At 39.1% G+C, this 13,865-nt stretch overlaps 1 long non-coding RNA gene across 2 annotated transcripts in view; it reads right to left on the bottom strand.

The window, feature by feature from the left end:
- Positions 1-382: 382 nt before the first annotated feature.
- The window catches only part of LOC138763666 (uncharacterized), a 123,683-nt gene continuing 110,200 nt past the window's right edge, over positions 383-13,865 (bottom strand). For both annotated transcript variants that reach the window (XR_011357705.1, XR_011357706.1), the window contains exon 3: positions 383-783. This is a non-coding gene — a long non-coding RNA (uncharacterized lncRNA). The remainder of the gene's footprint in view (positions 784-13,865) is intronic.

The following is a 13,865-nucleotide window of genomic DNA, read 5'->3' as shown; positions in this document are numbered from 1 at the left end:
TTAGAAAGAGTGAATAAAATATATTATGAGTTATTATGAGAATAATGTCTGATTAAGTGGAAAACATGTGAGTTCAGCATCATTATTGGATTATTGGAATTTTACTGTTTTATGTGGTTTGGGTAACTGGCCGTATTTGTGCAATCCGTAACATTGCATTGTAAATTCTATAACATTGCATTGTGAAGCTGCATCTCATGCTGAGTTTGGTGTTCCAAGGAGAATATGAATTTTGGTGCTTATACAACATAAACCTTTGAAATGTAGCTATAGATAATTAATTGACAGGTAGTGTCAATCTCTCATTTAAATAGATATTGAAATACTGCAATACAATCAGAAAATCATAGAAATGCTTGGATTGGACAATATCTACAATAAGAGTAATTTTAATAGGATTAGATTGGTTCAATAATACAAAATTAGAGCGTTCAGCTGTCCATGCTAACATTTGCACTCCTCCCATTTTTTCATCCAGAGCCTTTTAATCTCTTCTCCATCCATTATCTATTGCCTTCCTTTAAAAGCTTCTATCTTCTCTTCTTTGGCTTGGCTTCGCGGACGAAGATTTATGGAGGGGTAAATGTCCACGTCAGCTGCAGGCTCGTTTGTGGCTGACAAGTCCGATGCGGGACAGGCAGCATAAACCACTTTCTGGGTAATGAAGATTTTGGATTTCTTACCTCCAGATACGCTCTTCTCCACAAGTTTTTCTGCATCCACTCAATCAAATTGTTTCATTGTAATAAAGATCTCAATTTGGTGACCTTTCCCAAGCCTTTCCTGAAGAAGAAAAAAAATAACAGAGCCAACGAAGTCATTATCCTCAAATGTTAATTTCACTTTTCTCTCCAATGTATTTTTTAAGCATACTGAGGTTAATTGCTGGAATTTACAATATTTTATTTTTGCATTGGTAATGCTGTGCTTGTGAAATTTAACAAATGGTCAATTTAATTTTTTTTTAAATTTAGCCATACAGCACAGTAACAGGCCCTTTCAGCCCATGAGCCCATGTCACCCAATTGATCTACACCCCGGTACATTTTGAATGGTGGGAATTTAATAAGAATAACTTGTGGTAAGTTAGCAACAATTATTGCTTTTTTGCTGGTTATAAATACGAACAGAAAATATTGTAAATACTTAGCAATTCAGACATCATGTCGAGAATAAAACAGCTAATGCTTCAAGTCAATACTTATCCTTTTTTATGTGTAATGTTCTAGTTTAGCTGCATTGCAGCCTATTTCCTTACTTCCTTCTATTGATAAAGTTACTCACCTTCCAATAAGCATATTGGTCACAATATTAATAGCAGTACAAAACAGTTCATGATCTTTGTTAATTCATTTAATCTAAATCATAACATTTACCATTTCCAATTAGCCCCAGCACTAGTATCTGCACACTCATGCATACAGGATAAAGGGCAGAGCTACATATTTTATATATCCAGACTTGCCAATACATGTCTGCAAAGTAGTAAATGCTTCCAAGCAGAGATATCAATATTACTTTTAGGTTTGTGTTTACCGTAATCTAATATAATCTCAGGAATATAGCACCAAAAGTAAACATTTTGCCATATACAGTAGGTGTTAAATCTGCATTACTGACAAGTTAACAAACACTTTATAATGACACTCACACTTGTTTATTTTGTGATATACATATCAAGAGAAGATACATTTGAACGGCATTGGATAGTGGTACGTTTAAACCTAACATCACAAGACACACATTATTTTTCCAATTTATTTGAAATCTCTATTAAAAACAGTTGTTCCTGCAGAGGTGCTGTTCTTAAGAATGAGCAAACCCCCAGTATTTTACCCAAGTAACTATTCTTGGGTAACCAACTATGGAGTAGAGGAAAGATAATTAGATAAGGAGATTTCATATCTAAACCCAATCCCAGTTTCATTACAGTGTAGCGTTCACGCTATGGAGCGAATAATGTGGCGGACAGTCAACAGGTTTGTTCCAAAACTCGCTGCTTTATTGTTTGCTCACTGACCATTTTAAAGGCGCTCCCTGTTCCCATTGCTGAGAACCGGAAGTTGCGTTGCTGACTGAAGAGAAGGGGAAGATGCCTGGTGCCATCTAGGTGTAGGCTGCTCCAACCACGCATTACAAATGGAGCCAGTTCGCCTAAACACCAAACACGTTGGTCGCCACACAAACCCCCCCGCCCCTACCCCGCCACCCCACAGAACCGGCGATCTCACCCACCACAATCTAAAGTTGGCACTTTCTTCTGTTTGGGTGCCCTGCCTTTCTATGCTTGGGTGCTTGCACTTCAACCGGCTTTTCCAAGTCCACGTGCACCAGCTTTGATCGGTCAATCGTGAATATCTCCTCTTTACCCCCCATGTCCAACATAAATATAGACCCATTATTTTTTACTACTCTAAACAGCCCTTCATAAGGCCACTGCAGTGATGGGCGGTGCGTGTCCCTTCTAACAAAGACATATTCACAGTCCTTTAATGTCTGGAAACGGAGGTCAGTGTTTGTCCATGTTGGGAGGTCGAGAGGGGTGCCAACTTACCCAGAATTTTGTGATGAAGTTGAGTCCCCAACAAGCTGGCTAAGGCAGCCCACAGGCCTGATGTGAACTGAGCCCTTCTGTCCGAAGAGATGTGGGCTGGAATGCCAAAGCATGCTGCCCAAGTTGCAATTAGGGCCCTGGTGCAGGATTTGATGGTAGTGTCTGTGAAAGGAATTGCCTTTGGCCATCTGGTGAAATGGTCCACCATGGTGAGGAGGTACCGTGCTCCCCGTGATACCATCAGTGGCCCTACAATTTTGATGTGGATGTGGTTGAATCTGTGGGTTGTGGCTTTGAACTGCTGCAGGAGGGCTTTAGTAAGCCTCTGGACTTTGGCTGTCTGACACTAAGTGCATGTCCTCACCCAGTAGCTGACTTGTTTTTTGAGGCCATGCAGCACAAACTGACTGGATATCATATGGACTGTGCTTCAGCTAGAGGGGTGTGCTAGGCCATTCATGGAGTCAAATACATGGCATCTCCAGACTGCCAGGATGATGGGGCAGGGATGGCCTATGGCTGTATCGCAAAGGAATGTCTGCTCACCTGGACCCAATGGTACGCCCTGCAGCTGCAGGTCTGAGACTGTGGTCCTGTAGCTGTGTGGCTCCCTATCTCCTCGTTGTGCCTCTGCTAGCTCTGAGTAGTTGATCCCCTGTGCCAATGCTTCGATGGTTGGCCTAGATAGAGCATCCGCCACAATCTTGTCTTTACTGGAGATGTGCTGGATCACTGTCGTGACATACAAAAGGTGCCGCTGCTGTCAGGCTAATTAGGTGTCTGATACCTTGGTGAATGCAAAGGTTAGGGGCTTGTGGTCGGTGAAATCACTAAACAGTCTGCCTTCCAGAAAGTATCTGAAGTGCTGGATCACCAGGTAGAGTGCTAACTGTTCTCTGTTAAAAGCACTGTATTTCAACTCAGGTGGTCTTAAATGTCTAATAAAGAAGGCCAAGGGCTTCCAATATCCATAAATGAGTTGTTCGAGTACTCCTCCAATTGCCGTGTTTGACACGTCGATTGTGAGGGCTGTTGGAACATTGGTCCTCGGGTGTACTAGCATGGCAGCCTTTGCCAGAGACTCCTTCATTTGGACAAAAGCTGTTTCAGCCTCTAGGTTCCAAGTGATGCCTTTCCTTTTACCCGACATCAGGGTGAACAGTGGTCACATGATGTTGGCTGCTGATGGGAGGAAGCGGTGGTAGAAATTTACCATGGCCACAAATTCCAGTAGCCCTTTGACTGTGGTAGGCCTGTTGAACTGTCGGATGGCTTCTACCTTGTTTGGTAGAGGAGTTGCGCCATCATTTGAGATCTTATGGCCCAGGAAATTGATGGTTTGCTGCCCGAACTGATGTTTTGCTGGGTTAATGGTCAGTCTAAACTTGCTCAGTCGGGTATACAGGTGGCAGAGGTGGGATAAGTAAATGAATAGGATATCAAAATCCTGGCTCACTGCATCCATTAGGTTCTGAAAAGTCTGTGCCGCATTGTTTAGTCCAAAAAGCATCCGCAGAAACTCGAACAGGCCAAAGGGGGGGTGATCAAAGTGGTTTTCTGGTTGTCATCTGGCTGCACAGGGATCTAATTGTAGCCTTGTACCATTTCGACTTTTGAGAAGATGTGGGCTCCATGTAGATTGGCTACAAAGTCTTGGATGTGTGGTAGGGGGTAGCGATCTGGCATAGTGACTTTGTTCAGCCATCTATAGTCCCCATACAGCTGCCAACCCCCAGCAGTCTTTGGCACCATGTAGCGGTGAGGCCCAGGGGCTATTGAACCTGTAGATGATCCGTGATGGAAATTGGGCAAGGAGCCTGCTGTACTAGTCCAGGTGCATTGCAGGTAGTCTGGCTTCCCTAAGAGGGAACATTTGAAAGGTTTCAACGTGGACCAGCCTCCAACCCTTCAGGTCAATCAACAAACAATGGGCTCAAAGGAAGTCTTCCCCCGAGGAGTGGTTTGTCCACGACGGCCAACTTGAAGTCCCATTTAAGTATGTTAGTGCCGAGTTGTAGTTGGGCCTTGCATTTGCCATAGGTCCATATGGAACTTTTGTTTGCAGCTTTCAAGGTGGGTCCACGCTGTCTGGTCCTTGTCTCTAGTGCGGTTGGTGGGATGACGATGATTTTTGCCCCCATGACCATGAGGAAACAGTGCCCAGACTTTTTGTCCCATACGTGCAGCAGACGGGTGGCCAGCCACTGAAGCCATTAGTGATTGATGGCCCTGGCATTTCCCTGAAACATGCAGGGTGGTCTGCAGCGGCGGGCTTCGTACCCCATCTCAGATGGTAGAAGCACCATGGGTCCTCTGTGTCCTCTGTCTTCCATTGGGGTTGCTGGTGCTCCTGTGTCCCATTGGACTTGGCTGGCTGCAGGGGTCCTTGTTTGACGTCCTTGTTCTGGACAGCTGACTGCTGGCAGCTTCATTCTCCCTCCTTGTTTTCCAGAGGATGTCTGCTCTGGCTGCTACCTTCCAGGGGTTGCTGAAGTCAGCGTCTGCCAACATCAGCTGGATGTCGTTGGGCATTTGCTCGAGGAATGCCTGTTCGAACATGAGACAGAGCTTGTGTCCCTCTGCCAGGACTAGCATTTCAACCACTAAACCTGATGGGGTTCTGTCACCCAGACCATCTAATTACATTAGCCTGGCTGCTCTTTCACATCTGGAGAGTCCGAAGGTGCTGAGCAGCCGGGCTTTCAGAGCTGCATATTTGCCTTCCATGTGGCATGGATGAAGTTATATACCCGGGTCGCGGTTTCTTGGTCCAAGGAGCTCACCACGTGGAAGTACTTCGTGGAGTCTGATGTTATTTGTTTGATCTGGAACTGTGCCTCCGCTTGACTGAACCAAGTGCGGGGTCGCAGCACCCAGAAGGTAGAAAGTTTTAATGCAATGATATTCACTGCTGCTGTTTCCATGATGTTGGGTCCAAAATACCTTTTGGGCCATCAGGGTCACCAATATAGTATTCATGCTAAAGAGTGAATAACGAAACTGGCATCGACAGGTTCGTTCCAAACATTGCTGTTTTATTGTTTGCTCATTGAGCGTTTTAAAGGCTCTCCATGTTCCCACTGCTGGGAACCACAAGTTGCTTCACTGACGGGCAGCTATTCATACTTTGCACGTGTGGGTTCTTTTCTTGAGGGGAAGGGGAATATGCAGGTGCCATCTTGGTGTAGACTGCTCCAACCGCGCACATTACAATTGGACCCAGTTCTCTTGAACACCAACCGCGTTGGTCGCCACAACAGTACATATTTGTGCACAGGACATGATTAACCATTAGGTGCAGCAAATTTTTATAATTCTTTCCCTCCACATCTGCTCTTCCCCCCATTAGAACAGACAATGAAGACAACTGGAATACCCATTGCTAATGTCTGAGCTGCATGAGAGGAGAGTATAACTAAACCAGGTTGATTCCCTCTGGAGGAATGAATATATAAGTCACACTCTCAGATATTCTTCGCACACAGTTAGGAATAACTGGTGAAACCATGCCTTTCACAACTTCATATGAAGCTTTCCATAATTAAACCTGCATGGTACATGAGAAAATAAAACAATTTCCAATAAAAGTCAAAAGAAACGCTTCTCAAAAAAAAAGCAAGAATGGAATATTCTTTGGTCTAATGCTATCGAACTAGTCAATGATTTTAAATACGTAGAACAACTGAACATCCGCATTCCTTCAAGATATTGAGATTAATCTAATAGTGAAATGCATATATGTATGATTAGTGGATAATGACAGGAGGAATCCAACTCTTGAATAGCTTGTAAATTCTCAATATATGGGAACTGATGGTATCAATGGAAAATAAAGGGAAAGAAGAACACAAATAGTCTCAAATGACTGTTCCCTTTTTGAACACAGAGAGCGTTTGTGTGTGATATACATCCAGGAAAATCCATGTTCACAGATCACAACCAGACAAATATAGAGGGGTACCATTTATTATTTTTTTTATGTAAGTCAAAAAATGCAGATGCTAGAACAAACCCCATGACAATTCATTATCCAATCTAAAGTCACCAATGCAAAATGTCCCATCAGTTTCTTTTTCCACAGATGCTGAATGACAACACTTCAGCCCAACTCATCCATGCAGACTGAGATGCTTTATCTCTTTATCCTGCATTTGGCCTATATCCCTCTATTATTTTCCTATCCATATACTTGCCAAAATATTTTTTAAATGTTGTGACTGCCTCTAACATCTCCTACAATCGTTTTTTGTTTCCCATAAATCCACCTCCCTCTTTGTGAAAAACTTCTGTAAATTTCCTTTAAATATTTCCCTTTAACCTATGTCCTTTAGTATGAGACTACCCTACTCCTGGGAAAATGTTTCTGATTATTTTCTCTATCAATGTTCCTCATATTTTAGAAAACAACCTTCCAGTATTATCTTCCCTAACTCTTTCATTGCTACTTTGATAATCACAGTAATGCACATAAGATATTAAATTCAGTTTCAATCTTTTTCCATTCTTATATGAATGCTTTTTTTAAAAAATTTTTATTTTTCACACCATAAATCACATTAGCCATGATACACACTTTTTCTTTTTCACACATATACAGTGACTTTTTCTCCCCCCCCCTCCCTCCTCCCAAGCCACCCCCCCACCCCCCCCCACCCCTCCCATCCATTTTAGGTATACAATCTAGGTTACATTAAACCAGTCAGGCAATGTTGTCATTCAACAAAAATACACCAGAAATTCTACTGAGTCCATTCTTTTCTTTCCTTCTCCTTCCATCAACTTAGATAATGATTGTCCCCGGTAGGTTTTCGCTATTGTATTTAATGTAAGGCTCCCATATTTGTTTGAATATTTCAATATTATTTCTTAAACTATATGTAATTTTTTCTAATGGAATACATTTATTCATTTCTATATACCATTGTTGTATTTTCAGATTATCTTCCAATTTCCAGGTTGACATAATACATTTTTTTGCTACGGCTAGAGCTATCTTAACAAATCTTTTTTGTGCATCCTCCAAATCAATTCCAAATTCTTTGTTTTTTATGTTACTTAGGAGAAAGATCTCTGGATTCTTTGGTATATTGTTTTCTGTTATTTTATTTAATATCTGATTGAGATCTTCCCAAAATTTTTCTACTTTCTCACATGTCCAGATTGCATGAATTGTTGTTCCCATTTCTTTTTTACATCGAAAACATCTATCAGATACTGTTGGGTCCCATTTATTTAACTTTTGAGGTGTAATGTATAGTCTGTGTAACCAGTTATATTGTATCATATGTAGCCTCGTATTTATTGTATTTCTCATCGTTCCAGAACATAATTTCTCCCATGTTTCCTTTTTTATCTTTATATTTAAATCTTGTTCCCATTTTTGTTTAGTTTTACCATTTGTTTCCTCATTCTCCTTTTCTTGCAGTTTAATATACATATTTGTTATAAATCTTTTGATTAACATTGAATCTGTAATCACATATTCAAGGTTACTTCCCTCTGGCAAACTCAGACTGCTTCCTAATTTATCCTTCAAGTAGGATCTCAATTGGTAATATGCCAGCGCTGTATCTCCAGTTATATTGTACTTATCCCTCATTTGTTCAAAGGTTAAGAATCTACTTCCTGAAAAACAATTTTCTATTCTTTTAATCCCTTTTTTTTCCCATTCTCTAAAGGAAAGGTTATCTATTGTAAAAGGGAGTAACTTATTTTGCGTCAATATTAGTTTTGGTAATTGATAATTTGTTTTATTTCTTTCTACATGAATCTTCTTCCAAATATTGAGGAGATGATGTAATACTGGAGAATTTCTATGTTGTACCAATTTTTCATCCCATTTATATAATATGTGTACAGGTATCTTTTCCCCTATTTTATCTAATTCTAATCTCGTCCAGTCTGGTTTTTCCCTTGTTTGATAAAAATCTGATAGGTATCTTAATTGTGCGGCTCTATAATAATTTTTAAAGTTTGGCAATTGTAAGCCTCCTTGTTTATACCCTTCTGTTAATTTATCTAGTGCTATCCTCGGTTTCCCCCCTCTCCATAAAAATTTCCTTATTATTTTCTTTAACTCTTTGAAGAATTTTTCTGTCAGTTGTATTGGCAATGCCTGAAATAAGTATAATATCCTTGGAAAATGTTCATTTTAATACAGTTTATCCTTCCTATTAGTGTTAGTGGTAAATCTTTCCAATGTTCTAAATCGTCCTGTAATTTTTTCATTAGTGGATAATAATTGAGTTTATATAATTGGCCGAGATTTTTGTTTATTTGTACACCTAGGTATCTTATTGCCTGCATTTGCCATCTAAATGGAGATTCCTTCTTAAATTTTGAGAAATCCGCATTATTCATAGGCATTGCTTCACTTTTATTTACGTTTATCTTGTAACCCGACACTTCTCCATATTCCTTCAATTTCTTATATAATTCTTTTATTGATAGTTCTGGTTTTGTTAAGTACACTATAACATCATCCGCAAATAGACTGATTTTATATTCCCTGTCTTTTATTTTTATTCCTTTTATATTATTATCTATTCTTATCAATTCTGCTAGTGGTTCTATAGCTAATGCAAACAATAAAGGTAGTGGGCATCCCTGCCGCGTTGACCTGCTTAAGTTAAATTGCTTTGATACATGTCCATTTACTGTCACTTTCGCTAACGGTCCCTTATATAATGCTTTAATCCAATTAATATACTTCTCAGGTAAACTGAATTTTTGCAATACTTTGAACAGATAATTCCATTCTACTCTGTCGAAAGCCTTCTCTGCATCTAAAGCAACTGCTACTGCAGGTGCTTTATTTCCTTCTACTGCATGAATTAAGTTAATAAATTTACTAATATTGTCTGTTGTGCGTCTTTTTTTGATAAATCCAGTTTGGTCTAAATTTACCATTTTCGGTACCTGCTCTGCTAATCTGTTTGCTAATAGTTTAGCTATTATCTTATAATCTGTGTTTAGTAAAGATATTGGTCTATATGACGCTGGTGAAAGTGGATCTTTCCCTTGTTTTAGTATTACTGTAATTATTGCTGTTTTACATGAATCTGGTAAGTTTTGTGTTTCATCAATCTGGTTGATTACATCCAGGAGGGGCGGAATTAATAAGTCTTTAAATGTTTTGTAGAATTCTATTGGAAATCCATCCTCTCCTGGTGTCTTATTATTTGGTAATTTTTTTATTATCTCTTGTATTTCTACTGTTCCAAATGGCTCTGTTAATTTATTTTGTTCCTCTATTTGTAGTTTTGGTAGTTCAATTTTAGTCAAAAATTCATCTATTTTCCCTTCTTTCCCTTCGTTTTCAGTTCGGTATAATTGTTCATAGAATTCTCTAAAGTTTTCCTTAATTTCTTTTGGATTATATGTAATTTGTTTGTATTTTTTCCTTGATGCCAATACCATTTTCTTAGCTTGTTCTGTCTTAAGCTGCCATGCTAGGATTTTGTGCGTTTTTTCACCCAGTTCATAATATTTCTGTTTTGTCTTCATTATATTCTTCTCTACCTTATATGTTTGTAATGTTTCATATTTTATTTTTTTATCCGCCAATTCTCTTCTTTTAATTGTATCTTCCTTCATTGCTAATTTTTTTTCTATATTTACTATTTCCCTTTCCAACTGCTCTGTTTCCTGATTATAGTCCTTCTTCATCTTGGTTACATAACTTATTATTTGCCCTCTAATGAATGCTTTCATTGCATCCCATAGTATAAACTTATCTTCCACTGATTCCGTATTTATTTCAAAATACATTTTTAATTGTTTTTCAATAAATTCTCTAAAATCCTGTCTTTTAAGTAGCATGGGGTTTAATCTCCATCTATACATTCTTGGAGGGATGTCCTCTAGCTTTACTGTCAATATTAAGGGTGAATGGTCCGATAGTATTCTAGCTTTATATTCTGTTTTTCTTACTCTATTTTGCATACTAGCTGATAACAAAAATAGGTCTATTCTTGAGTATGTTTTATGTCTAGCCGAGTAGTATGAGTATTCCTTTTCTTTTGGGTTTTGTTTCCTCCATATATCCAAAAGTTTAATTTCTTGCATTGATTTAATTATAAATTTGGTTACTTTGTTTTTCCTGTTAATTTTTTCCCCATTTTATCCATATTTGGATCCAAATTCAGGTTGAAATCCCCTCCTATTAGTATGTTCCCTTGCGTATTAGCTACCTTCAAAAAGATATCTTGCATAAACTTTTGATCTTCTTCGTTAGGTGAATATACATTAAGTAGATTCCAAAACTCCAAATATATCTGACATTTTATCATAACATATCTCCCTGCTGGATCTATTATTTCCTCTTCTATTTTAAATGGCACATTTTTACTAATTAATATAGCCACTCCTCTTGCTTTTGAATTATACGATGCTGCTGTTACATGTCCTACCCAATCTCTCTTTAATTTCTTGTGCTCCAATTCAGTTAGGTGTGTTTCTTGGACAAATGCTACATCAATTTTTTCTTTTTTCAGTAAATTTAGCAGTTTCTTCCTTTTAATTTGGTTATGTATTCCATTAATATTTAAAGTCATATAGTTCAACGTAGCCATTTTATACTTTGTTTATCTTCCCTTTCCGTTTTTCCATCATTACCTTTCCTCCTTTTCCATTTCTGTTTTCTTATTTTAAACCCTTTATAAGACAACATTCCTAAAACATCAAACATTTTCCTTATTCTCCTATTTATAACTTCTTTAGCCCCAATCTCCCCTTCCCCTCCTGAGTTGTCCTTTATCCCTTGTCGGACAACCACATCTCCCCTCTCCATTTGGGTTTGCGAATTCACTCGCAAGCGTCAACTGATTTTGCAGTGACCGCAACTCTCCCCCACCCAGAAAAGATTTCACTTTTCATATGTAACAAAGGTCACTCTTTTAATTTCCTCCTTATTCTCTCTATTCCATTACCTTCCCTTATTAATTCTTGTCTATACTATCTATATTTTCCTCTAAATGCAGATACATTCACGTATGCACATTATACCTATACACTCTTATACCTCTTTACCCACATACATATCAATCGTGATCATTTTTACTCTCATTACACGTCTTCATCCCTCAGTCTATTTTGTAATTGTTCTGCAAATTTTCGTGCTTCTTCTGGATCCAAGAATAGTCTGTTTTGTTGTCCTGGAATAAATATTTTCAATACCGCTGGATGCGGTACCCTTTCTATACCCTTTCTTATACCCTTTCTTCCATAAAATCGCCTTTGCTGTATTGAACTCCTTTCTCTTCTTTAGGAGTTCAAAACGTATATCTGGATAAATGAAGATTTTTTGCCCTTTATACTCCAGTGGCTTGTTGCCCTCTCTTACTTTTTCCATTGTCTTCTCCAGTACCTTTTCTCTTGTAGTATATCTTAGGAATTTTACTAAAATAGATCTTGGTTTTTGTTGTGGTTGTGGTTTAAAGGCCAATGCTCTATGTGCCCTTTCTATTTCCATTTCTTGCTGTAGTTCTGGACATCCTAGGATCCTAGGGATCCAATCTTTTATAAACTCTCTCATATTCTTGCCTTCTTCATCTTCCTTAAGGCCCACTATCTTTATGTTATTTCTTCTGTTATAATTTTCCATTATATCTATTTTCTGAGCTAACAGTTCTTGTGTCTCTATAGCTTTTTTATTAGATTCCTCTAATTTCTTTTTTAAGTCCTCTACCTCCATTTCTGCTGCTACTGCCCGCTCTTCCACCTTGTCCATTTTCTTTCCCATTTCTGTTAAGGTCATATCTATTTTATTCATTTTCTCTTCTGTGTTGTTTATTCTTCTTCTTAAATCATTAAATTCCTGTGTTTGCCATTCTTTAAATGACTCCATGTATTCTTTAATAAGAGAAAGTAAATCCTTTATCTTGCCTTTTCCTTCTTCTTCTATTTCACTGTACTCTTCCTCTTCCTCTTCTTCTTCCTCTGGGTTGGCCATCTGTTGTTTCTTTGTTGCCCTTTTCTTCTCTTCTATCTTGTTTCCATTGTCTTCTGTGTTCTCTTCTTGGTGCAGGTGTTCTGCAGCTGTCGTTGCCGGCTGTGGAGATCGACTCCCCAGCTGGTCACCCCTCCCGTCGGTGTGTTTTTTTTCATGCGCACCGCGCATGCGCGACTCCTCGCTCATGCGCGGTTGCGCACTTTTACTCGGCTCAGCGAGCCATTTTTGTAGTCCAATTTCTACCGACCTGAGGGAGCGGGTTTCTCTCTCCACCGCGGGCCTCTTCGAACAGGTAAGGCCTTCTCCTTCTTCCTCCGTTGTCTTCTCTTCCTCTCTTCTTACCGTTGATTTCAATTTTTCTTTTTTTGTCACCATCTTCTTTCCACCTTTATACTCACTTTTCTTTAACTTTTATTTCTGTGCCTTTGTGTTTTCCTTTGTTTTTTCCGACTTTTCTGGAGAGGGCTGGAGTTCACCGTCCGGCCACTACTCCATCACGTGACTCCTCCCCCCTTATATGAATGCTTACTGAATTGTGATCACTATTGCAAAGGGTTCTTCCATAAGTACTTCCACCATTCATCCACCCTCATTTCCTAAAATATAGTTGAACACAGATTCCTTACGTGTAGGTCTCTCTACATACTGCTTTAACACAATTCCAGGGTGAATTTTAAAAATTTCACCCTATCTAGGACCCTTAAACTAAGGCAATGACAGTCAATATTGGTAAAATTAAAATCACTCACAACTCCAACCCTATTTTCTGGTCCAATTATTTAATTTTTACCACTTGCAGCCGCCAAAATAGCATTTTTTTTGGCACACAGTGTTGGAGGAACTTAGCAGGTCAGGCAGAATCCATGGAAAGCAACAGACTGTCAACGTTTTGGGTCAAAAACCCTTCATCAGGAATTGCAAAAACCTGGCAGATGCGAAAAGGAAGGAGCTAAGAGGTGATAGAGGAGGGAGATAGGGCTGAGAAAGGTGCACTCTGATAGGGAAGTGGGTGTGGGGCTGGAGGAAGGAAGATGCAGAAGACAGGTAAGGACAGTGGTGGAGGGGAAAGAGGCATATGAAAAAGAAGGAGGGGGAAGGGGACAATTGAAATTGATGCTGCCTGGTTAGAAACTGCCAAGACAGAACACAAGGTGTGGTTCAACCAATTTAAGTGTGGTCTCTCAACCTGGCAGTAGGTACATTAAACCATGGACAGACATGTTAGTGTGGGTATGAGAAATGGAATCCAAATGGCTGCCCAATTGTGGATGGCATAGAAGATTGTCATGGCTAAAAATAGGATATAGACCAGATGCAGATTTGGGCAGAGAAGTGGTAGATAGTGTTCAATTCAGATGG

Source organism: Narcine bancroftii, chromosome 5, assembly GCF_036971445.1.
Source record: "Narcine bancroftii isolate sNarBan1 chromosome 5, sNarBan1.hap1, whole genome shotgun sequence".
Classification (NCBI taxonomy): Eukaryota; Metazoa; Chordata; class Chondrichthyes; order Torpediniformes; family Narcinidae; genus Narcine; species Narcine bancroftii.
The sequence above is the reverse complement of the archived record's forward strand: the minus strand, read 5'-3'. Positions and strand labels throughout refer to the sequence as shown.